A 25,050-nucleotide genomic window follows, 5' to 3' on the forward strand; every position below is an offset into this window, starting at 1 on the left:
AAAATTTCTTGTGAAATTTCACATGAAAATTGTTTTGCTGGAAATGTATTTTCACATCATGAATCTTTCTCTACTTCTCTGTTTTTTTAGCCTATAGGCTTTACTAAATTTTGTTTATAAATTTTTGATAGACTTATCATTTCCTCTTTTAGTCTAATAAAACACTGTAACAGGAAAAGTACTTTCTTGACTTCTCTTGGCAGATTTAACATTTCTCTGTTACTCTTAGTTCTTTTCCTGTCCATTCTTTCATCTTTATCTCCGTGTATAAACTCCTCTTTCATTTTGTTTCCAGTCTCCATCCTCCATCCCCCATGCCCCCCCCCTTTTTTTTTGATTTTTTCCTCCAGTACCTAGGATGGGCAGTTTGGAATATGGGTATGAGTGTTGAAGGGACACACAAAATTTCTCCCTCAGATTATAACCAGATCTTATAAGGGACATGTGATCTGAACTGGAATGAGTATATAAGACAATTGATGTAGTTCTGTATCTATTTTTTTACCTTGGTGGATGGGTTGCATTAAACATTGAATGAATGTTTTACCTCCAGTTTAATATGTTGGAAACACCTCATTGTTTACATTAATGAAATTGTAGTCTAAGCACAAGACTGAATAAAATTTTTCTTAGAAATTTCAATAGCATTCTAACATGCCTCCTCAATCTAGAATAAAATCTAAACATAATGATGATTGCAAGGTAACATAAGCAGCATTCATACCAAATTATTCAATGCATATTTTTACCTAGAGTTTTGACTTCCACAGAGGTACAGAGATTTTCTTGTGATTTCTTTTGTTCTTTGTAAATAGCACAATATTCCTGTGAGGCAGAAGGATATTATAAGTGTTTATAATTAAGGAAATTAAGACACTTTTAATCAAAGACAATCAATTAACTCAGTTAATCATATTTAATTAGATACAGAAATAGAGAAAAATAAATATTAATGTCAGCCTGAAACCTCCTATAAGAAAGGAACAAAAATGTTCAAGAAAGCAATATTTATTATTTAAGTCCCTCAACACTAATGATACTTCTTTCCTATAATTGAATTTATATTATAATATTCAAAGATATTGTATCTTATGACTGTAGGAACATGTTAATGAATAAAATAGTGCATTAATTGATAGACCTCATTCCCTCTTCTTTTATATCCCTTTTGCCTAAATGTTAGGATCTATATCAATATAGGAAGAACTCTTGGATTATTTTCAGCTAAATATTCTCTACCTTTACATTTGGTAGATTTTATCTGAATCTTGATATTAACGTTCTTTTTCTGCTTTTGCATTTCCACTGAATAATATATTATTTTGCTAATTAATAGCCATAGTTCTAAAAATTACAGAAATCTTTTGGATCTAATTGCTTTGCTCCTGGCATTTCCTATGTCTTCCTTACAGATTTCAAACAACTGTATTTTGTTTTGCACCATCCAACACATCTTCTGTACAAAAGTGGGTACAGTTTCCAAAATTTGATTTTCTGCTATACAACACAAAATCAAACTAACCTTTGACCAATGAGGAGAAATGTGAAATGTCAGTAACACACTGGACAGAAGGAACAGTGAGACCAGCAGGCCATTTAACCTACATTATCCCTGCAGTGCTTCTTAAAAAATAATTATGCCATTATGTGCTTTTTGCTTCTACTATGTCATAATTGTCTTACGTCTCAAGTCATTAATTAAAACAGTTTAAGAACAGTGAACTGGCTGATTTAGTATAAGTGATTTAGATCAGGCAAGGGTTTCTTCTTGTGAAATATGTCAAGGCTAACTTAGAAGTTCTTGTTTTTCGTTACATACTGCATGTGTGTAATAGAAGAAATAGTGTTATGAAGGTTCTAATGCCAGAGAAAAGAATTTCCATTTCCAAAGTATCTTTTATGTATTTTTAAAAGAAGTCATGAGGTATATTAGCTATCAGTTTGTAATATAATATGTTCCATTTCTATATTAAAACTTCAATCTTTCTTAATTTCAAGAAGTATAAAAGTATCTAGAAAAAAAATGATCAGTATCAAGTAATGAGGTTAAGAAGACTATCTTGTTCCTAATTGAAATAAAATATGAGAATTAAAAAAAGAGAGAGAGATACCTTTGAAATCTACAAAATCCCAACTTTACAGAAATAGATGCTGTGGGCTTACATTTTAGCAGGGAATGACAGAAAATATGTTAATATGTAAACTATGTAAAATAAAGCATGTGCTGGATGGTGATATGTGCTATGAATGAGAACGAAAAACAAGTAAAGGAGCAAATTGCCATTTTAGTAGATAGTAACAATAACAAAAAAAAGTTCACTAATTTAAATGGCATTTGAGTCACGATATGGAGGAAGTAAGTGTTAAGTCACGTAGACATGCAGGACATGAGAATTCCAGGCAAAGAGTGGGTCAGAAGCATACCTGATATGGTCCCAGAATAGCAGAAAGGTGATTTTGGTTGATTGTCTGTTAGCATGTAGTTATGTCTAAAAGGTAGTGGTGGTAGGGGTGGCAGTGGTAATCTTGTGCTCCCGTATAACCTACCCTACAGAATTTGACCTGAATTAAGTGGGAACTCACTGAATGGTTTTATGTGTTATGACTTATGTTTGCACAGGATTATCTTACTGCTTACTGCTTGTGGAGAGCAGATTGAAGTGTAGCCAGAGAAGAGAAAGAAAGGGAGAACGATTATGAAGCAATTGCAATAATGCGTGAGAGAAATGTTCCTGACTTAACCCAGAGAAGTAGCAATGAAGATAGTGAAAAGTAGTAGGAACTTGGATTATTTTGAAGGAAGCACTAACAGGATTTTCTGGGACTTGGAAATGGGGAGGAAAGAAAGAAAGACGTCAAGGATCATCTAACGTTTTGGCTAGAGCAACTGATAGGATAAAGTTGCCATTAAATGAAATGACAAGATTAGGGGAATATACTGTTTGGGTAGCAAGGAGTGGGTTAGTGATCAAAAGTTCAATTCGGGGAATTTTAGGTCTAAAATGCTTGTAATATATCACAGCATAGACACCAACTAGGCATGTGAATATGAATCTAGAGTTCAGGAGAGAATTCTGGAGTGGAGATATAAACTTGGGGGTCATTAGAATAACATGTTATTTAAAATGATAAGATTGGATAATATCCCCAAGGAATTGAATGAAGATGGAAAAGAAAAGAGTCTAAGGTTGAATTCCCAGGGCATTCCACTATTGGAAATAAGGTCGAACCATTTAAGGAGACTGAGAAGGAGCAGCCAGTTAAGAAAACATGAAAACCAAGACACTGTAGATTTGGAAGCTAAGATAGATAATGTTTTGAATATGAAGGAGTGCCAAACAGGAACTGATAAATGGCAATGCGATTTGGCAGACTGGAAGTAACTGACTACCTTTTCAGGGGAGTGATGGTACAAAAGTGATACTGAATTCAGTTCAAGAAGCAATATTGAAGACAGAAAACTGAGGAGTTGTAGGGGTTGGCTATAAAGAGAGAGCAAGATATAGTACAGAAGATAGAGGGAGAACTGGGATTGAAGTAAAAATGACTCAAATTAATGTGAATCTCAGCATCTCATTCCAATGAACCAGAGTTCTCAAGTCTTAGAGTACTTGCATATCCAAATTTAATAAGTATCTGCAAACCATTTCTGACTGATTTGTTTTTCTTTACTGACAATCATCTCAAATTTTAACTGAACTATTTTTAAGCATGTAATTAAAAAAAAAATTCCCTGAATGTAAGATTTCATACTAAACCAGTAACTTAAGCATAACTAGCTATGAAATTAAAAACCTAAGTTAGGTACCACTGACTCAACTTCTGTCAGGTGTTTTCTACAGGAATTTGTATGAAGACTTACACAATTCCATAAAACTATTTCCCTGAATTGCCTAAAGAAATATTTTGTATTTGTTTGCAAGTTCTTTTACAAACAACCTATGTTCAAAGTTTTATACTTGTCATGAATACAGTAAAGCAAAAACTATATAAAAATAGGAATAGTTTGTTTTCTTTAAATCAAGAGGATGGTTTTATTTAATTGAGTTTTGTGTGTATTAAAATTATACTTTAATAGAGCTTTGTTCAGGCATGTACAAAAGTGCTGATAATCAAATGACACTACATTCATTTTCACTTCATGAGCATCACTAGGTTTTTGCCACAAAAATATTTTTGCAAATCAAAATAAAATATAAATGAAGCCACACATCCTCATAGGTTTATGCTTTATCATCCAAAAGAGGAAGTGGGAACATCAACCATTATTCTAGAGAAGCTAAATTGAAATATGAAATGTTTCGGAAAAAGCATCTTTTTGATGGCAGATAAAGTCAGATCCAGTTCTATATTTAGTTTTGCTTCAAGTTTCAATACAAGCTTGAATAAAGTTCTAATGAAATGTTATTATTTATGTGAGGTTGTTTATACACTAACCCCCCCCCCCCCAACACACACACTATATTTCTAACACTACTGAGTGGTACGTAAACACAGTCTCCTGTTGCTTTGGTTTGACGGCTTAAACAGCTTTTGGTTTGACATTAAAAGTAATGCATAATCTTTAGGAAAGCATCATTTGGATAGTAAGTTTAACTAATGTAACTGCAATAAAACACATGTCTAAATGTAGTGCTATCTTTTCCCCAAAATATTTGGAACAGCTGATGCACTCTTACAATATTAGTTCTGCATGAATCTAGGTCTTGTTATCAAACATGTGAATCCCTTATTCAGGGCATGTATACTTATTAAATTCATATCTTTTTACATATTAATTACCTTATGTTTTCATTTCAATTCTATTTGATTTTACAAAAATTCTATTAATCACTTTAACATACAAAGACATTGTGATTTAAGATGAGAAAGAGGTAACTGCCTTTAAGATGCTCAACCATCCTTGAATCGACACATTATTAACAACCAACAGTAAGCTCTGTGCTAAAATCAGAATATGAACAATCTATTCAGTCTGAAGAGTTAAGGTAGGCTTCGGAGAGGACATGGATTTGAGTTGCTTCATTATGCTGTAAAATAAAGGACTGGTTTCACATGCATGATTTCACTTGATACTTCTGTTCCTTCCTGAACCCATACCAATAGGGCTTTCTTCTCAGTCCTTTCATTGAATACACTTGTTAAAAGCACAAGGAATGAATTGCTGAGAATTTCAGTCATGACTCATGTGCTCTCAGCAGTATGCAAAACAAGTTGACCACCTTTTCCTTTTTGAAATCCTCTCCTTTCTTGAATACTATTGTATTTATGGTTTTTGCTTCTCTGTTCTTGAGGATTGACCTTTAGTTTCCTTTCCATACACCCTTCCTCAAAGTTAGTTATTAAGTTGACACCAGACTTATAAAATTCATCAGGGAAAGTTGTCTTTTTTCTCTATTTTCATTCCTTTTACTTTGTGACGTTTACGTATTATCAGAATTTGCAGATATATTTGTTGCTTATATATTTGGTAAAACTTGCCTGTAAAATACATTTCCTGCATGGGATTTTTTTTTTAAATACTAAACAAATTTCTTTAGAAGTTATAAGTGTATTCATAATTTACAATTTTCATCAAAGTGGTGAGGTATGTTTTGTAGGAATTTGTCCATATTGTCTAATTTCAAATTTATTGGTGTAGCCATCTTTCTTTTAATCAAGCCTCAGGGTCTTTCTACTGACTTTTCCATTTGCCATGAATCCTTTTTCCCTAGATCTTATAATTAGGTCTCAACTCAAATGTACTCTCAAAGAAGGCATCATTGACCATGCTATACTATTTTTTTTCACAGACATCTAGTTACTGGCTGTATCATTAACCCATTTTATTTCCTTTATAACACCACCATTTCCTCAAATTATCTTACTTGTTTCCTTGTTTATTAGGATTTAAGCTTCATGAAAGCTGGGGCATGGCCTGTCTTGTTCAGCACTAAATTCTCTAATCCTATAATAGTGTCTAGGGTATAATACTCCATAAATGTTTGTTGAATAAATGGTACTTATTAGTGTTGGGAGACAATTCTATGGAGTTCTCACACATTTCTGCATGTCTTTCAGGGAGTCATCACTCGCCATTTTGTTTTGGACTATCTTTTCAAGAATGTTGGTATAAAGAACAGCCTTTGAAGGCACAGATAGTGTCTCCCTCTGGAGTAAAGGGCAGACATAACTTTCTGTCTACTATAATAAAGTTTATTTCTTTCTCCAGAGTATAGGGTAGGCATGTTTACTGCCCAATATAGAATATTTGAATTCTCTATGCTCAGGGTTCTTTTCCTGAAATACAACCCATGTGTATACAGACGTTCATCTGGGTCCATTCACTTTGCCCCTGTGGGACTTGGGGGCAAAGAAAACTGACATAAATACACTGATACTAATGCTGCCTGCCGAGATATAAGTAAAAATTCCTTTATCTCTATCCAGGAATCTCAAGGTTTCTGTGGGCAGCCATAAAATGTGGCAGGCTAGCTTGTGAGCTTGCAAGTAAGATAAAATCTTAGGTTTTCATTGATAATTGCACCTCAATTGACTATGCAGATATGATATGAGGTAAAGTATGCTTGAACATACTGAGACTTGGAGACTTAAAAATTATATAGTGAATAACTTGAGATTTTTGGACTATGCCTAATTTGTACTATCTAACATGACTTACCACTAGAGCAAAATATCCCAGTGTCTGTGAGAAGATATATTTTGCATCTTCCTTTTGTAAGCTTTTAATATCTTTTGATATTCTATGATTGTATTCATGTTTACATGATTATTTTTAATGACGAAGATGAATGCTATCAGCCAAGCCCTTTCATGTATTATCATACTGAAATGAAATTGTTTGCAGTTTCCTATGGTTAAATGGGGCTAAAACAATCATTTTGTAAGTTACTTGCCAATAGCTCATTTCTCTTTTAGGTGTGTTAAAATATCTATTTAGTTATGAGTGTTCTTTTGCATTTTCCATAAATATGGGGGTCTTAATTGTAATAGCCTGAATAAAATAGTTCTTTCCAAGAGTATGTTCTAAACTGTTTTGTAGAATTCCTACTTAAACTCCAGTTATACCTCTTTTTAAGTCAAGAAAATAATACAGCTGAAGTCTGTTATAGCACAGTTATCCTATTTGTTACACTAGCTTTGTAGCTACCCAAATTTCCTTGAATTATAGCTTCAAAATTTATCCAAGGTCCCCCACCCTAACCATCCATGGCTGAAATCATCCTTAATAATTTTCTCTGACTTGATACATAAACAGCAATATATTGACTTTATATTCCATCTGGATATGGCTAATAAATTTGGGTTACTCAGCTTTAAAATTGTTTGGGGGACATAAAACTCATTTAGCTCATCAATTATGTGGTTGCAGTCACTGTCACTTGGCTTTTGGAGTATAAATAACTTGCTACAGTTAAGCTACTGAGCTTTTGTTTTATAAATTTTACCAACTGCAGGATTATTGCAGATACATGCAATTGTGAACAATTGGTATCCATATAATTCAAAATATATTCACTCTAGGATTTAACTATTCTGGCTAAAAAATATTCCATTAAATGCACAAATATTTACTGTGGCTTAAATTACTGTATATGATGTATTTCAATGTTTTGTCTCCCAAGGAATTGAAACTTTTTAAACAGGTGTCAATCTTTAACATTAGAGGGTAAAGACAAGCTGCAAAATGTAAAATTATATTTAAAGGAATATGTTTACCAAACCTTCACTGTGTAACTCATTATTTTGCTACTCATATATATGCAGTTATAATCAAATACTATTTAAACCTGCCATTGAAATAATAGCTTCCAAGAAACAGTTCTAAAAACCATAAAATTCAGTTAATTTTGAACAAAAGGGATAATATGTTCGATTTCTCTTGAATATTTTTACATTATAAGAAACGTGTTTCATAGTGTTTCTCTTTCTTTGAAGTTTAAATGATATCTCTGTATCATTCTAAACAATAAATCTGGTATAAAGCAAACAAAAGTTTTCCTTTACCCTTATTCTATTTATTTATCTACTTATTTATTTATTTAATTCATTTAATTTACTCTATTAGAGAAGTAATAGGTTTACAAAACAATCATGAATAAAATACAGATTTCCAATATACCACCCTATTATTAACATCCTGTGTTGTTTTACTACATTTGTTATAATTGATAAAAACACATTTTTATAATTGTTCTATTAACCATAGTCCATGGTTTAACATATCGTTCACTATTCATGATATGCAGTCCCATGGATAACTTTATTTTTATCCTAGTACCAAATATACAACATAAAATAGTCCCTTTAACCACAGTCAAATGTATAATTCAGCTCTGTTAATTACATTCACAATATTGTGCTACCATCACCACCATCCGTTACCAAAATTTTTCCTTCATCCCAAATAGAAATTATGTACATTTTAAGCCTTAACTTCCTATTCCCTGACCCTCTCCTCTGGTACATTCTACATTCTGATTCTATGGGTTTGCTTATCCTAATTATTTCATATCAGTGAAATCATGCAATATTTGTCTTTTTGTGTCTGCCAGTCACTGTCTTTTGACTGTGGAGTTTAATTCATTCAGATTTAAAGTCACTATTGACAATGCAGGATTTTCTTCTGCAATTTGGCTTTTTAGTCTTTGTAAGTCTTATACCTTTTTAGTCCTTCAATTCTTCCATTCATGCCTACTTTCATAGTTATTTGTTTTTTTGTATCATACCATACTGAGTCCCTTCCTTCTCATTTCTATATGGATGTATCTTTCACATACATTCCTTGTGATTACCATGGGGTTAGAATTTAACATCTTAAATGTATAACAAACATATTTGATTCGATACCAATTTTATTTCAATAGCATAGACTTACACTGTTCCTATACCCCTTCACTACCCTCCACCTTTTTTGTACTTGCTAAAATTATGTCTTTGCTTGGCCTGTGTCTTGTCCTTGGCTTGTGTTTGCTAGTGGCTTAGGAGTTCTCCTGTTTACCAGGTTTTTCATGGCCCTCTGTTCCCCAGAAGACAGAACTTTTCCCTCTATCATGTGTTCTACTGCTGGGCTTAAAGCAGATAAGTCTTTGCTCCAGGCAGTCCACTTCAATTGTTTCTTACACTGCTTTCAAGGTTTCAAGCTGCCTTTGCCCAGAGGGCAAATTCTGGGAAAGGGAGCACAGTGGAGAGGAGTTTCCCAAGTCAGTCTTTCCCAGCTGGAACCAGGCCAAAGCCCCACAAAGGGATTGCATGCTGGCTTCAAACTATTCTGGAGAGGCAAGGAGGGATGGGTCAGGAAGGGCACCAGGAGCTTCTTCCATGGCTCTTGAAAGCTGTACTTTCTTGACTTGCCCAGCAAATGCAGTCCCTCAGCTGTCCTCTGCAGTTCTGAGGGAGAATGCCATGTTTAAGTCTCCTCAGAAGACTTCGTCCAGGTCAGGTTGGAACAATAACCACCTTCAGAATGGGGTCCCAGTGATCTGAAGCAGCTTGTCATCTGAAGTAGCCCATGTCCCCCACCCCCACCCCAGATCATGGGGAAGTGGAATTTTATGTCCCTTTCTGGAACCAACAAGCTATGCCATAGGTCATGACAGCCTGCTGTGAGAGTGGGGGATGGACATAGGTAGCTGCCTCAGAGAGAGAAATTTACTGTAGTTTACCAGCCTCTTCTTGCCACTCTTCCCTAGGTGCTGTATAGCTTTTTATTGGACTCTGGAGTTTCACAACAGTTGATTCAGATAGTTCCTGCCTGTTTAATAGTAGTTCTGGTGATGGGAATGATTCATAGAACTTCCTACTCTGCCATCTTCCCACAATCTGGTTCTCCTTTACCCTTACTCTTGACAACAACTGCAAAATGCTTTTGAAAATTTTGTTTCGTTTTCTTTAATGCTATTTAAAAATATACAGAACCCTTCAATATAAGGTCTTAAAGCTCCTGAAACACGTTTATGTTATTAGAAATGAGACCCTTCTGAACAAAATAGGGCACTCATATATATTTAATGGTTATTTCAGTGTATGGAGATTAAGTTACAGTTTTGGGGTTTATAGATATGAAAAGGACTATCCCAGAAAAAAATTGCCTGCTTCACTAGTTAATATTTTCTCATACTTGTAAATGGGAGGGGAGTTCCTGGATACTTAGTCTTTCCTCCATCCTACTTCTTGCTAGGCACACTCACACTTTGCTTCTGCCATACCTGGTAATGAACACACAGAGTACATGCTATGTGCCAGGCACTCTTCATATATGAACCAATTTAGTTTCCAACACAGTCTTTATAGATAGAGAAACAAGCAGAGAGATGAAGAAAGCTTTCACAGTCACATCCTGGTAAGAGATTTTTGCAGGGATTTGAATGCAGGCAATCTGCCTTTGGAACCCGGGCTCCTAACCACGGCACTCTTTGATAGAAGATTTTGAAAGTTCCACTTGTCAAATTTTTATTAAAATATATTTCTCCCTCTGTAAGTCTTTGTTAAAAATATAGTATATCTCTTTTATCTAAAGCTCAGTAAATGAGTCATCTATTTAAATCCATGAAATTGCTACACATTTGTTAAAATGATTGATAAAGATTGCTTTCCAGTGTCAAAATTAAGGGGCACATTTTTTTCCTTAATTCTTGTGTATTCCTTCTAATCTTAGTAATAAGCTCCCTAGATACAGCAGAAAAGAAAAGAAAGGAAAATGAAAGAAAGAAAAAGAAAAGAAATGCAAGTGTTTATAAATTCATAAAAGAGAAAACAATTATTTTCACAGACAGGCTAGAAATAGTCTTTCATTTTTCACTTGCAGATTTGAATATATTCTTCTATTTCATGTAAACCCTATCAAGCACAGTCCAAACTTTTGCAAATTACTCATCCATTTAACTTGTATATGATTTTAATTATATTAAATATGAGGCTACAATAATTATATAATCAGGTAGGAATAAAAGACAAAATTTTCTAAAAAGACATAACCCTTGTAGAGTGTGAGTATATATTGTGCTAACTTAGTATTTGCTGTATTCATCGAAGTTTAAAATTCATCAGAAGGATGTCCTAAACATTATGATCTGAAGATAGAGCTCAAGCAGAGAAACATTTTATATTACAAGTAAAAAATCTTAATTTAAATCAAAGTTCACACTCAAGCTTGAGTTAATTGTGAATTCACAAAAAGTAGTGCTCTTTAGGCTGTTTGTGGTGATTATCATTAGTGTAAGATATTGCTTGGGAAAAATGAGCAATTTCTATCTTTGTGTATGCCTAAATGAAATTATCTTCTGAACACTGACCATTTGCATATTAGCACCGTTTTAATATAGTAAAGGTAACAAAAAACCTTATAAAAAGTAAGAATTATAACCTAATTTTTAAATTATGTGATTTTCAGTATTAATTTGACACGAGAGAGAAACTTATCTGAACTAAAGTTAGAAATATGGCCAAAAGGTAGGTGTCTGTCTGTGGTTTGCTGACTCCTTTACCTAAATATATACCAGAAAGCTCAGCACATCTCCATTGCAAATGCCAAATTAAATATTAACAATGTAAACCCTCAACTATTCCAAGTGATAGCTGGATTTCAAGCAGGAAACTGTTTTGGATATATCTCTAAATGTCCAGGGTTCTTTCTAATGTGCTTTTAGATTGTTATAATTAGAAATAGTTTTAGTAGAGGTGTGACAGAAGTCTAATTTGATAGGAGCTCCCAGCTTACCATTCAACATACATTTTGTTTATAAAATTTTTAATTTGTTTAGAGGTATTACACCATAGAATATGGAGTGCCTAAGTAGGTACAGCAAAGATTCACTGTTGTTTCTATTGCCCTTAGCTTTCAGAAGCTATATATCTCACCTGGAGATTTCAAGAAATGATACATGTCCTAGTTTGCCAATGCTGCGGAATGCAAAACACCAGAGATGGATTGGCTTTTATAAAAAAGGGGGTTTATTTGGCTACACAGTTACAGTCTTAAGGCCATAAAGTGTCCAAGGTAACACATCAGTAATCGGGTACCTTCACTGGAGGATGGCCAATGGTGTCCGGAAAACCTCTGTTAGCTGGGAATGCACGTGGCTGGCGTCTGCTCCAAAGTTCTGGTTTCAAAATGACTTTCTCCCAGGACATTCCTCTCTAGCAAGCTTGCTCCTCTTCAAAACGTCACTCACAGCTGCACTGAGTTCCATCTCTTAAGTCAGCTCATTTATATGGCTCCACTGATCAAGACCCACCCTGAATGGGTGGGGCCACGCCTCCATGGAAATATCCCATCAGTTATCATCTACAGTTGGGTGGGGCACATCTCCATGCAAACAACCTAATTCAAACGTTCCAACTTAATCCCCACTATTCTGTCTGCCCCACAAGATTGCACCAAAGAATATGGCTTTTTCTGGGGGACATAATACATTCAAACCGGCACATTCCACCCCCTGGACCCCAGAAAAACATATTCTTTCCAAATACAAAATACATTCATCCCACAATACCACAGAAACTTAAATCATTTCAGTAACAATAGTTAAGTACAAGATCCCATCAAAATCAAATATCGACATGGTCAGTCCTAAGGCATACTTTTCCTTTAGCTTTGGATCTGTGGACTTAGAACAAGTTATATGCTTCCAATATACAAAGGAGGGACATTCATAGGATAAACATTCCCATTGCCATAAGGAGAAAGAGTAAGGAAAACACGGTTAACAGGACCAAAACAGTTCCTAAAACCTGCAGGACAAACTCCATTAGATTTCAAAGTCTGAGAGTCATTAACAGAACAATGTTGCATCCTTGGGGCTTGAGAGAGCGGGAGCCTAACCCTTCCTAAGGGCCTTTTCAGCAGCCCTTTCCTCTCCAAATGCTTAGATGAGTGCTCCAACATACCCACACATTGGGGAGACCACCTTCTCGGCCCCACCCTCCTCAAACATTGGGGCAGCTCCTGGATTCCCTTCCATCTCCGGGGCACATGCTCAACCACTTCAGAACAGTGTGGTGGCAGCCAGGCTCTCCCCAATTCCCTGGGAATGTGCTCCACCCTCTTTGGGACCTGAGGTGGCAAAACTCTTCCAGAGCATCGAGGCAGAAAACCTGCCCTCGACCTCCAGGGCAAACTCACCCTTTCCATGCATGTGGGCTGCTCCACTCTCCCAGCCCAAGACCTCTTGACTCCAGACCTCAACCTCCATGGCTCTGTCTTTGAAGAAATTTTTCCTTCAGTTTGTTCCTTGTCTGTCTCCTCCAGTCCAGACCGGCAATGGCTCCGTCTATAAAGATCTCACAAAAATTCTGTTGGCTTTGCATGAAGCATGCAGGGGTCAAAGCCATCAGACAATAGGAGTTTCCACAAATCCTTTCTGCTTAACTCCTTATCCAATCTTGGCTTGTCCTCATGTTGGGCTGTAGCTTCTGGGATTCTACCCACTGGAAGCCCGTAATTTTCCAAGCCATCAACTTCTGTTTTCTTTGAACCCAAGAGTTCAGTTCTAAGTTTATCTCTCTCTGCTCGCATTTTACTATAAGCTACAAGAAGAAGCCAGGGTATCTTCTCCACATGTAGTCTGGAGATCTCCTCAGCTAAGTCTTCCAGGTTGTCACTCTCAAATTCTTCCTTCCATCTGACACGAGGATTCAATTTTGCCAAATTCTGTGCCACTTTAAAACAAGGATCGCCTTTCTTCCAGTTTACAACAACATATTCATCATTTCTGTTCAAGGCCTCATCAGAAGTATCTTTAGAGTCCATATTTCCACTAACAGTCTCTTTAAAGCAGTTTTGGCCTTTTCTATCAAGCTCCTCACAACTCTTCCAGAAACTCCCCATTATCCATTTAAAAAGCCGTTCCAACATGTTTGGTATTCGCAAACTCAGCAGCAAAAGCACCCCACTCCTGGTACCAAAATCTGTCCTAGTTTGCCAATGCTGCGGAATGCAAAACACCAGAGATGGATTGGCTTTTATAAAAAAGGGGGTTTATTTGGCTACACAGTTACAGTCTTAAGGCCATAAAGTGTCCAAGGTAACACATCAGTGATCGGGTACCTTCACTGGAGGATGGCCAATGGCGTCCGGAAAACCTCTGTTAGCTGGGAAGGCACATGGCTGGCGTCTGCTCCAAAGTTCTGGTTTCAAAATGACTTTCTCCCAGGACATTCCTCTCTAGCAAGCTTGCTCCTCTTCAAAACGTCACTCACAGCTGCACTGAGTTCCATCTCTTAAATCAGCTCATTTATATGGCTCCACTGATCAAGTCCCACCCTGAATGGGTGGGGCCACGTCTCCATGGAAATATCCCATCAGTTATCATCTACAGTTGGGTGGGGCGCATCTCCATGCAAGCAACCTAATTCAAATGTTCCAACTTAATCCCCACTATTCTGTCTGCCCCACAAGATTGCACCAAAGAATATGGCTTTTTCTGGGGGACATAATACATTCAGACCGGCACAATATACTTTTAGTTCTTTACAAATTTATAAATTCTGGAATTTAACTTGTGTTATCATAACAAGTGTAAACCAATTTCTAGGCAACTAAAACGCCCCCTCTCCTTTTTACCTGGAGCTGCCAAGTATGTATGCCTTGTAACATAAAGGAAAATATTTACTTTAAATAAATAATTCTTCTAAGTGTTTATCTGAGCATTTCACACATACTTAATAGAGTAAGATATACTGTATGGACTTACTTCTAGTTCTTCTCTTTTACAGTATTTCTGTTACAAAATTTATTTTTATTGATTGCTGAAATTGTCAGAAGGACAGGTAGCTGTCTCATCTTTTCCTTCCCTCTCTCCCTCCCTCCATCCCTCCCTTTTTCTTCCTTCCTTCCCTTTCATTCCTTTCTTATTTCTTTCCATTATAACTCCTTTCTTCCTTTCTCTGTCTCCCCTCCTCCTGTCCTCACCTTCTTTCTCTCTTCCTTCCTTCCTGCTTTCTTTTACTCTTCCCTCTCTTCCTTCCCTCCATCCCTTCTTATCTACACTTCTCTTTGCTTTTTTCCCCTTACCTGTGCAAATGGTGTAGTTTGTTGGCATCCAGGCATCTATAATTGGATCAAGGTAATTGATTTTCAGCTGCATGAAGGAGAGAGAATTAGAATAATCTATGGATGATTTCCTAAAGTAAATATGCTCTGGACCTCTAGGGATTATGACATTCTCACATATTACCATCTGGGAATGAGGAAAATGTACACTTAAAAAAATTCCTAGGTGATTCTGCTATTATCTCTTACATGTTCCACATCTCTAATCAGCAACCATAATTTTAGGATATCATGATGATGCTCTGTGTTTATGATGAAAATAACTACACACAGCCATACCTAAATTTCAAGAATTTCAAAACAATCCAGGGCATGATTTCAATGGAAATTACTTGAAAAAATATTTGAAGATTAAACAGAAATACAGAACAGCATCTTTCTAACTGAATATACATTATTGAATGCTTTGTTTCATCATTCAGCTTTCTCACCTTCTATGGATTTACATGTGTGTACACAACATTGTGTTAAAATGATCAAATCTTGCCTTAGATGTGTCAGGATAAAACTGAGCAAGTTACTGACTTTATATCAGCTATATTCTACTCATGCCTTCTAAGAATTTATCTCAAATTTTTTGGATTTCATAATAGCTTGGTATTCACATTTCTCAATAAAAATTAATAAATTGATACTAAGTCTTGTCTAGCAGTATCTAGAGAGATTGTTAGTGGAAATTAGCATTCTAGAGTCAGTTTGCCTCTGGATTAACTAAGAATATTATTTTTTATTATTTGAAAACTGAGATCAGATTCTGAGGAAGTGACTTCAAGATAATTTACGCTTTGCCTGAAAAATTGATATTCTTTAACCTAATTTCTTTATTACTAAATAAATCCAGTGATAAATATTAACAAAGCCTGCAATGCATGGAACAAATAGGGCATTTGGAAATTTACAATCCTGAAAAGCTTCGTAATGTCTGGGACAACTGAGAGGCTTAATGAATAAAGACATCAGTTTTTAGTCAGTAATATGTCCATGTGATGCTAACTGGAAAATAAGTAGACAAGATCCACTTTTATTCTCCCAAATAAAGTAGGGAGGTTAAGACAAAAGAACTCACTACTGAGTCAGGATATCTAGAAATACAGTTGCAGATAGTTACCTTTTGAAGGTTCTATAGGTAGGTCATAGGTATAGACATTGGAGCTTGGTCAACATATCTGGCAATGACTCCTGCAGAATGTTCCGACCCAGATTAGCCCAAAGACCAAGAATATACCTGGCATGGAGTTACCCATGAAGTTAATTAGGAACTTACAAAACAGGAGACAACTTTTCATGATGGTGGCGGGTTGGGAGAGTAAAATCAGCATACCACCATTCCAGAGAGAGAGAGCAAGGGGTGCCGGGAGTGGGGTGGGGCTTATAAAGGTTTGTGACAAGAGTGTCTCACAAGATTTGGTTTCAACAAGGTCTCCCATGATTTGGTTACTGACAATGATTAGGTAAGGGAAGTTTTAATGCTTCCCCCCCCGGGAGTAGGGGGTGCCTGTTGCCTGGTCACATAGGCGGCTGCGTGTATCTCATAATGGAGAAGGGGGTGGGGCTCTGGGCCCTGGGTCCTTACATATGAGTATCAGAAAATCCTTTATCATACCCTGTACAGATGTCCTGGGATTTCCTTTTCTCCCCTTCTCTCTTACTATGAGCCTATAAACAAAAGGCATTGGTGTGACACTCTTCATTAGTGTAACTCTAATTTTTATCTTCAATCAGCTGGACATTCAACATGTCTTTATCATGATTTACTTTCTGTCCAATGAGATGGGGATATGAGGTTTCATTTTTGAACAAATTGACTTTATAGTGCATATTGACCTGCTAAACAAGCTATCTAACTCTACTGTATGGTTGATACAATTGATTGAGGTTAAGTTGTGGGTGGTTAAAATAAATTGAAAAATAATGACTCTGTGATGCTTATAACATCACAGCATATACATTATTCTATATTTTGTAATAATTATTGACGGCATACACATTTTAAGATAATTCATTATATGTCTGCCAACATAGTTAACTTTTCATATACATCAAAACAATCAGGGTATTTAGAACGAGATAGGTGACAATCAGGTTCCAATCATAATGGGGATCAGTTTTCAGAAAAGAGGGGTAGGAAGTGAATTGAAAAGCCTCTTCATTATATTGAAGGGACTTAAAAGAACTGTAGAACCAACACATGAAAACATATGAAAGAACCAGACATGTTTTTGACAGAATAAGAGAAGACCATAATTTATTTTACATAGTGGTTGGCTTGTTCTATAGAAGAATAATGAGAGTAGTCTTGTATGACCTGCAATGACAGAATTTAGATCAACCAGAGAAATATTGGTAGATATGAAATCATTAATGTATGCAAGGATTTTTTAACAAAGCAGTCAAAAATTGAATAGGCTCTCTACAAAGGTAATGTGGAAGTCTGCAACAAAGTATCTATAGTGCAGATATTATATAAGGAATTTAATCATTGTTTGGGTAGTTGGAACTATGTGACATTTAAATGTCCTTCTGATTCTTAAATTCTTGATTTATGACTACAATCAATCTTTCATTGATAATTTATTTTTTTTATTTTTTGCTTTTTATGTGACAGAGCTTCATTTGTTTTACCAATCTGATTCATTTTAGCTTTTTTCCATTAGAAAAGTTTATTCCAGTTCTGTGATTCTTAGTCACAATCCCTCTTTCTCCATTATGTTACTATAATTCTATTACTTTTTTATCTTTTCCTTATACTAGATTCAAGTAGGTAGAGTCATGAAAATCAAGTTTTATTATGAAAAAAAAAAAACACTCATCCTCTGCTCCAAACCATTAAATTACATGTCAGAAAACTGATTTCCTGAACTGGGAGAGTACCATATTATCATCTAAATAAATCATATATTTTATGGCAAAAATACAAAAAAGACTAATGGAAATGGTGAGACAAAGAATACATCCTCCTTACTGTAAATGTCATTGGGCTTCACTCTCTTAGACCAGTCTTATGAAAAAGAAAATCCAATTTATAGCTAAAAACATAAAGTAAGAGTAGAATTGGAAATATTGCTCTTGCATAGGTAATCCCTCAACCTTAGACAAAATTGTTTGACTGATACCAATATCATCACCAAAAATAAACAAAAAAACTTTCTCTGCTATTGTCATTTATTTGTGGTATTTTAAATGGTTTAAAAATGTAACACAATACCTTTACCCAAGAAGTAATGTTTATATTTGAAATATATAAAACACTATGCATTGAGTCAAACCTTCAGTCTGTTAGAAAAGTATATATAGTTTTCTTCTAGGTGGTGATAACTAGGTGGGAAACATTGACACTGACGGAGTAAAATTCTTAGCTTCATGCCTAACATATTAAAAATGGTAGATGTCAATACATTAAGAAAGGAAAACACTGAAGCATTAATTGATTTCATATTTTAAATGAAGCTGGAATGATAGCTAAAAACTATGGGTTTTGGTGTTCTAAAGATCTTATTGGCCTGAATGATGACATAATTCTAAGTGATACTTTTTTTTCCTTTTTTTGATATATTTTTTATTGAGATTGTTCACATACCACACAATTATCCAAAGATCCAAAGTGTACAATCAATTGCCCACAATACCATCATATAGCTGTGCATCCATCACCACAATTAATATTTTTTCAAGTTTTAGGACAATTTCATTACTCCAGAAAAGAAATAAAGACAAAAAAAGGAAACTCAGATCCTCCCATACCCCTAACCATGCCTCCCTGCATTATTGATTCGTAGTTTTGGTATAGTACATTTGTTACTCTTGAGAAAGAATGTTAAAATACTACTAACTGTAGCATATAGTTTGCAATAGGTATATATATTTTCCTATATGCCCCCCTATTTTAACTTCTCGTTATAGTGTCATACATTTGCTATTGTTCATGAGAGAGATTTCTAATATTTGTACAGTTAATCACAGACATTGTCCATCACAAGATTCACTGTTTTATACATTCCCATCTTTTAACTTCCAACTTTCCTTTTGGTGACATACTTGGCTCTGAGCTTACCCTTTCCACCACATTCACACACCTTTCAGCACCATTTGTTATTCTCACAACATGCTGCCGTCACCCCTGTCCATTTCCAAATGTTTAAGTTCACCCTAGTTGAACATTCTGCTCATAATAAGCAACCACTCCCCATTCTTTAGACTTATTCTATATCCTGGTAACTTGTATTTCATGTCTATGAGTTTACAGATTATAATTAGTTCATATCAGTGAGACCCTTCAATATTTGTCCTTATCTGTCTGTCTTATTTCACTCAATGTAGTGCTCTCAGGTTTCCTCAACCCATTTCTTTTAAGATGGTTTTGTTCACACACCATATATTCCATCCTAAGTAACCAATCAATGGTTCCCTGTATAGTAACTTATTTATGTATTCCCCACCATCACCACTGCCTATATAAGGACATCTCCATTTCTTTCAGAAAGAAGGAGGAAGAGTGAAAGAAGGTAGAAAGACAAAAGAAAAAGAAAAAAGAAAGAGAGAAAAAAATACAAAACAAAACATGACAGCTAGGAAGCAGCAAAAGGAAAGATAGCATTAAACTAAAGTATAGGAGGATCTAAAATGGTGGCATACAGAGGGGTAGAAGCTAGCTAATCCCCCTGGAACAACTAATAGACAACCAGGAACAACTAGTCAATAATCTGGAATAACTGCAGGACGACAAATGTGACCATCCACTCATCATACACCAACCTGAATTGGGAGCAATGCCTGAGATTGCAGCATAAAATCTATAAGTAAAAACTGCAGATCAAAGCTGGGAGCCCCCTCCCCCCACAGCCCTAGCTGCAAAGCCTCATGGTGCTAGAGAGAAGCTCTCGCCCAGCAAGTGAATATAGCTCAGCTGAGCTCCATCTGGGGTTTTAATTAACAAATGTGGACTGCTTGCTATGAGCTACGAATCCCCGACAAGCAGACAGAGGCTTTGGGTGATGACTGACCTTGGAGAGCTGGAGGGTGGCTGCAGACATGCCCTGAAGTAGGCTTTCTCTCTCTTTTGGCTCAGTGGAGAAAGCCTCAGCCATTTTCAGGTCCCAGCACTCTGATCCAGACAAGGGTGGGAATAGCATGGGTAGAGTCTATTCAAATACTAATGACCTCTCCCTAGGGGGATTATCTTCCCTAAGTGGGAAAGGGTGGGGCCCAGCTCTACTACCCGCCTTCCATTCAGAACCAGACCCCAGAGCCTGGGAGAAAACAGCCATGGGCCACACCTCCCTACACCAGTCTGGAGTTACAGGCTGACAGGCACCACCTGCTGGGCAGAAAAGCACAGTGACCTGAGGCATCAAAGGGTGTACCAATTCTCTAAGACACACCATCAGAGAAACCAGATACTGAATATTTCTTCGTTCTGGGGCCTGAGCCTATTCTGGTCTGGGAAAACCTGATTGGGGTAACCAAGGAAACCATGCCTAGACAACAGAAAACTACAACCTACACTAAGAAAAACGAAGTTATGGCCCAGTCAAAGGAACAAACTTAAACTTCAACTGAGATACAGAATTGAAACAACTAATAATAAGTCAATTCAAAAAGTTTAGGGAAGATATGATGAAAAAGATGAACCATATAATGGAAATACTGGGTGTACATAAGGTAGAAATTGAAATTTCAAAAAATCAACTGGCAGAATCTATGGAAATGAAAGGCACAACACAAGAGATGAAAGACACAATGGAAACATACAACAGCAGATCACAAGAGGCAGAAGAAAACACTCAGGAACTGGAGAACAAGACACCTGAAAGACTACACACAAAAGAACAGATAGAGAAAAGAATGGAAAAATATGAGCAACATCTCCAGGAACTTAAGGACAAAATGAAACATAATAACGTATGTATCATTGGTGTCCCAGAAGAGAAGGGAAAAGGAGCAGAAGAAATAATAGAGAAAATAATCAATGACAATTTCCCATCTTTTATGAAAGACATAAAATAACGGATCCAAAAATGTAGCATATCCAAAACAGAATAGATCTGAATAGGCCTACACCAAGACACTTAATAATCAGATTATCAAACATCAAAGATAAAGAGCGAATCCTGAAAGCAGCAAGAGAAAAGTGATCCATCATATACAAATGAAGCTTGATAAGACTATGTGCGGATTTCTCAATAGAAACCATGAAGGCAAGAAGGAAGTGGGGTGATATATTTAAGATACTGAAAGAGAAAAAATGCCAACCAAGAATCTTGTATCTGGCAAAACTATCCTTCAAGCATGAGGGAAAGCATAAAATATTCTGTGACAAACAGACAATGACAGAGTTTGTGAACAAGATACCTGCTCTACCAGAAACACTAAAGGAAGCACTGCAGACAGAAATGAAAAGAAAGGAGTGAGAGGTTTGGAAAACAATTTTGGGAGATAGTAGCACAGCAATGTAAGTACACTGAACAAAGATGACTGTGAGTATGGTTGAAAGAGGAAAGTTGGAACCATGTGGGACACCAGAACAAAAGACAAAGGATAAAGACTGGGACTGTGTAACTCAGGGAAACCTAGAGTGCTCAATGATTGTAATAAAAGGTACAAGTATGCTTTTACATGCGGTAGAACAAATGAATGTCAACATTGCAAGGTTTTAAAAATAGGGTGGGATTGGGGTGAAAATACAATCATTGCAAACTAGAGACTATAATTAATGCAAACGTATTTTGCTTGGTTTAATATAACAAAGGAGATACACCAAAGCTAAAAGCATATGTGGGGGGGTGCGGGGGATAGGGGAAGGGTATGGGACCCCTGGCATTGGTGATGTTGTCTGACTCTTTATTCTGCTTTAGGTTGGTGCTGTCTTTCCTTTTGTCACTTTCTAGCTATCAAGTTTTGTTTGTTTGTTTGTTTTTCTCTCTCTTTTCTTTTTCTTTTTCTCTCTGCCTTCTTTGACTCTTCCTCCATCTTTGTGGAAGAAATGGAGATGTCCTCATATAGAGAGCGGCAGTGGTGCTGAATACATAAATACATGACCATACAGGGAACCAGCAATTTTTTATTTAAGATGGAATGTATACTGTGTGAAAAAAAAATCTTAAAAGAAATGGGTTGATGAAGAAACCTTGAGGGCACTATATTGAGTGAAATAAGACAGACACGTAGAGGCAAATATTGCAGGATCTCACTGATATGAACTAATTATAATATGTAAATTCATAGAAATGAAATATAAGTTACCAGGATATAGAAATGAGGCTAAAGAATGGGGAGTGGTTGCTTATTATGAGCAGAATGTTCAACTAGCGTGAACTTAAATGTTTGGAAATAGACAGGGGTGATGGTAGCATGTTGTGAGAATAACTAACAGTGCTGAAAGGTGTGTGAAGGTGGTGGAAAGGGTAAGCTTAGAGTCATGAATGTCACCAAAAGGAAAGTTGGAAGTTAAAAGATAGGAATGTATAAAACAGTGAATCTTGTGGTGGACAATGTCTGTGATTAACTACACAAATATTAGAAATTTCTCTCACAAACTAGAACAAATGTATGTCATTATAACTAGAAGTTAACAATAGAAAAGCATATAGGGAAAAAATATATACCTATTGCACACTGTATACTACAGTTAGTAGTATTTTAACATTTTTTCATCAATAGTAACAAATGGACTATACCAAAACTATGAATCAATAATATAGGGAGGCATGGTTAGGGGTATGAGAGGATCTGAGTTACCTTCTTTTTGTCTTTATTTCTTTTCTGGAGTAGTGAAAATGTTCTAAAAATTGAAAAAAAAATTAATTGTGTTAATGAATGCATAGCTGTATGGTGGTGCCGTGAGCAATTGATTATATGCTTTGAATCTTTGGATAGTTTATGGTATCTGAACTATCTCAGTAAAAAAAATGAAAGAAAAATAAATGGGAGATAACTTTTTAAAGATCTTATTATGATAACTATTACTATCATTCCTACAATTTAGTAAGAGATATGTTCTAGTTTGCTAATGCTGCCAGGATGCAAAACACCAGAAATGGATTGGCTTTTATAAGGGGGGTTTATTTGGTTACAAAGTTACAGTTTTAAGGCTATAAAGTGTCCAAGGTAACACATCAACAATCAGGTACCTTCACTGGAGGATGGCCAATGGTGTCTGGAAAGCTTCTGTTAGCTGGGAAGGCACATGGCTGGCATCTGCTCCAAAGTTCTGGGTTCAAAATGGCTTTCTCCCAGGATGTTCCTGTCTAGGCCTCAGCTCCTGCTCAAAATGTCACTCTCAGTTGCTCTTGGGGCATTTTTCCTCTCTTAGCTTCTCCAGAGCAAAATCTGCTTTGAATGGCCATCTTCAAACTGTCTCTTATCTGTAGCTCTTCTCTCACCTCCTGTGCATTCTTCAAAGTATCCCTCTTGGCTGTAGCAAGCTCGCCTCTTCTGTCTGAGCTTATATCACGCTCCAGTAAACCAATAAAGGCCCATGCTGAATGGGCAGTCACATCTCCATGGAAATTATACAATCAGAGTTATCACCCACAGTTGAGTGGGGCACATTTCCATGGAAACAACCTAATCCAAACGTTTCAACTGAATTCCCACTAATATGTCTGCCCCCACAAGATTGTATCAAAGAGCATGACTTTTTCTGGGGGACATAATATATACAATCTGGTACAAGATATAAACAACATAGAATTAATAATGAAGGGCATTATTAGGATGTTAAACTTAGTAGCAATATGAAAGGAAAGAGAAAAGAAAACCTAACAAATATGCTTATTAGATAAAAGAAGAGTTTTAAGAATTTCATATGTTCTTTCAGCACTTTTCCTTCTACTCTCCTTTCTCTTCACCCTCTTTCTGGAGATACTCAGTTCAAGGCCATGAGGGAGGGGAGTGCAAAGGGATGGTACAAAAAGGCAGGCATCTGAAATGAAGGGGGAACTGGGGCAGCAGCAACCCAGAGCTTAGTTCATAGAAAGTACTATGTAGTAATTGTTAAATGAAACCAGCCAACCCACAAAAATTAGAAACATACGTTAGTTGTCAGCCATTGAATATCACCTATTATAATTTCAGGTTTAGCTTTGAGGTGCCTGAGGCACATTCAGGTTGAAATATAAAAATATTGATTTAAGCAATTAGATTTAATACTAGCAATTCTGGAGAAAACTATGAATGAGGATCATCCATTTGAAGGTCATCAGCACCTAGCTGAGTGCGTGTGCAATAACCAGGGGAATGGTAGAGTATAAAAACCTAAGGGCCAGAACTGAACACAGAGAGGCACTGATAAAGAAGATATTGATACGTAGATAGATCATCTTTGTAAAAAATATTTCTAGATGAGTGTTAATGCCAGTCTTAATGTAAAATTCCACTATAGATTATTGATAGGAAATTATTCACAGGAACACCCAGGGGCATGGGAGATGTTAAGGGGAAAGAAGTTTTGTGAATTGGTTACAGAGGAAATTTGACTTTTGTCGATTAGAAAGAATCCTGTCTCAGACAGTAAAATGCGAAAATGTTGGTGACATCTGGTAGCATTTGAAAGAAATAAAAAGATGACAATAGCCCAATTAAGAAAGAAAGAAATCCCCTCCCTTTTTGTAAAATAAGTGAGGTTTTTCTAATGTCTGGACAGAGAACTCCAGCAATGTATGTTTGCATACTACTAAGGGAGATAGCTTAGTGAATGCCACAAGTGTTGGAAGGAGGACAATTATGGACACTACAGTGATAGCATCACATCAGAAAGGCACAATATCAAAGAAGACTCCTCTCCATTTATTTTATGCCTGCTGGCAAACATATACAAGATCAAGAATTTGGTTGCAGAGGGAAAAGAAAAGACTTGAAAGACTCATAAAACAGCAACTGAAATTAACATTTTTGATGTCAACTATAACTATTAATATAACTCTTGCAAAAGCCCCTGTTCCATATTTTAGATATTCCCAGGAGTGTAAGGAGATGGGGACTATGTTGATGAAACTAATTAC

General features: G+C 36.1%; 1 protein-coding gene across 6 annotated transcripts in view; it reads right to left on the reverse strand.

The window, feature by feature from the left end:
• Positions 1-25,050, reverse strand: part of NDST4 (N-deacetylase and N-sulfotransferase 4) — a 499,153-nt gene that overhangs the window by 389,712 nt on the left and 84,391 nt on the right. For 4 of the 6 annotated variants that reach the window (XM_037830541.1, XM_037830543.1, XM_037830539.1 and 1 more), the window contains exons 3-4: positions 15,014-15,080; positions 750-825 (exon numbers count right to left, since the gene is read on the reverse strand). The gene's annotated coding sequence lies outside the window, so the exon portion shown is untranslated. The remainder of the gene's footprint in view (positions 1-749; positions 826-15,013; positions 15,081-25,050) is intronic. The other 2 variants (XM_037830542.1, XM_037830540.1) reach the window with 2 other exon arrangements.

This window comes from Choloepus didactylus, chromosome 3, assembly GCF_015220235.1.
Source record: "Choloepus didactylus isolate mChoDid1 chromosome 3, mChoDid1.pri, whole genome shotgun sequence".
Classification (NCBI taxonomy): domain Eukaryota; kingdom Metazoa; phylum Chordata; class Mammalia; order Pilosa; family Megalonychidae; genus Choloepus; species Choloepus didactylus.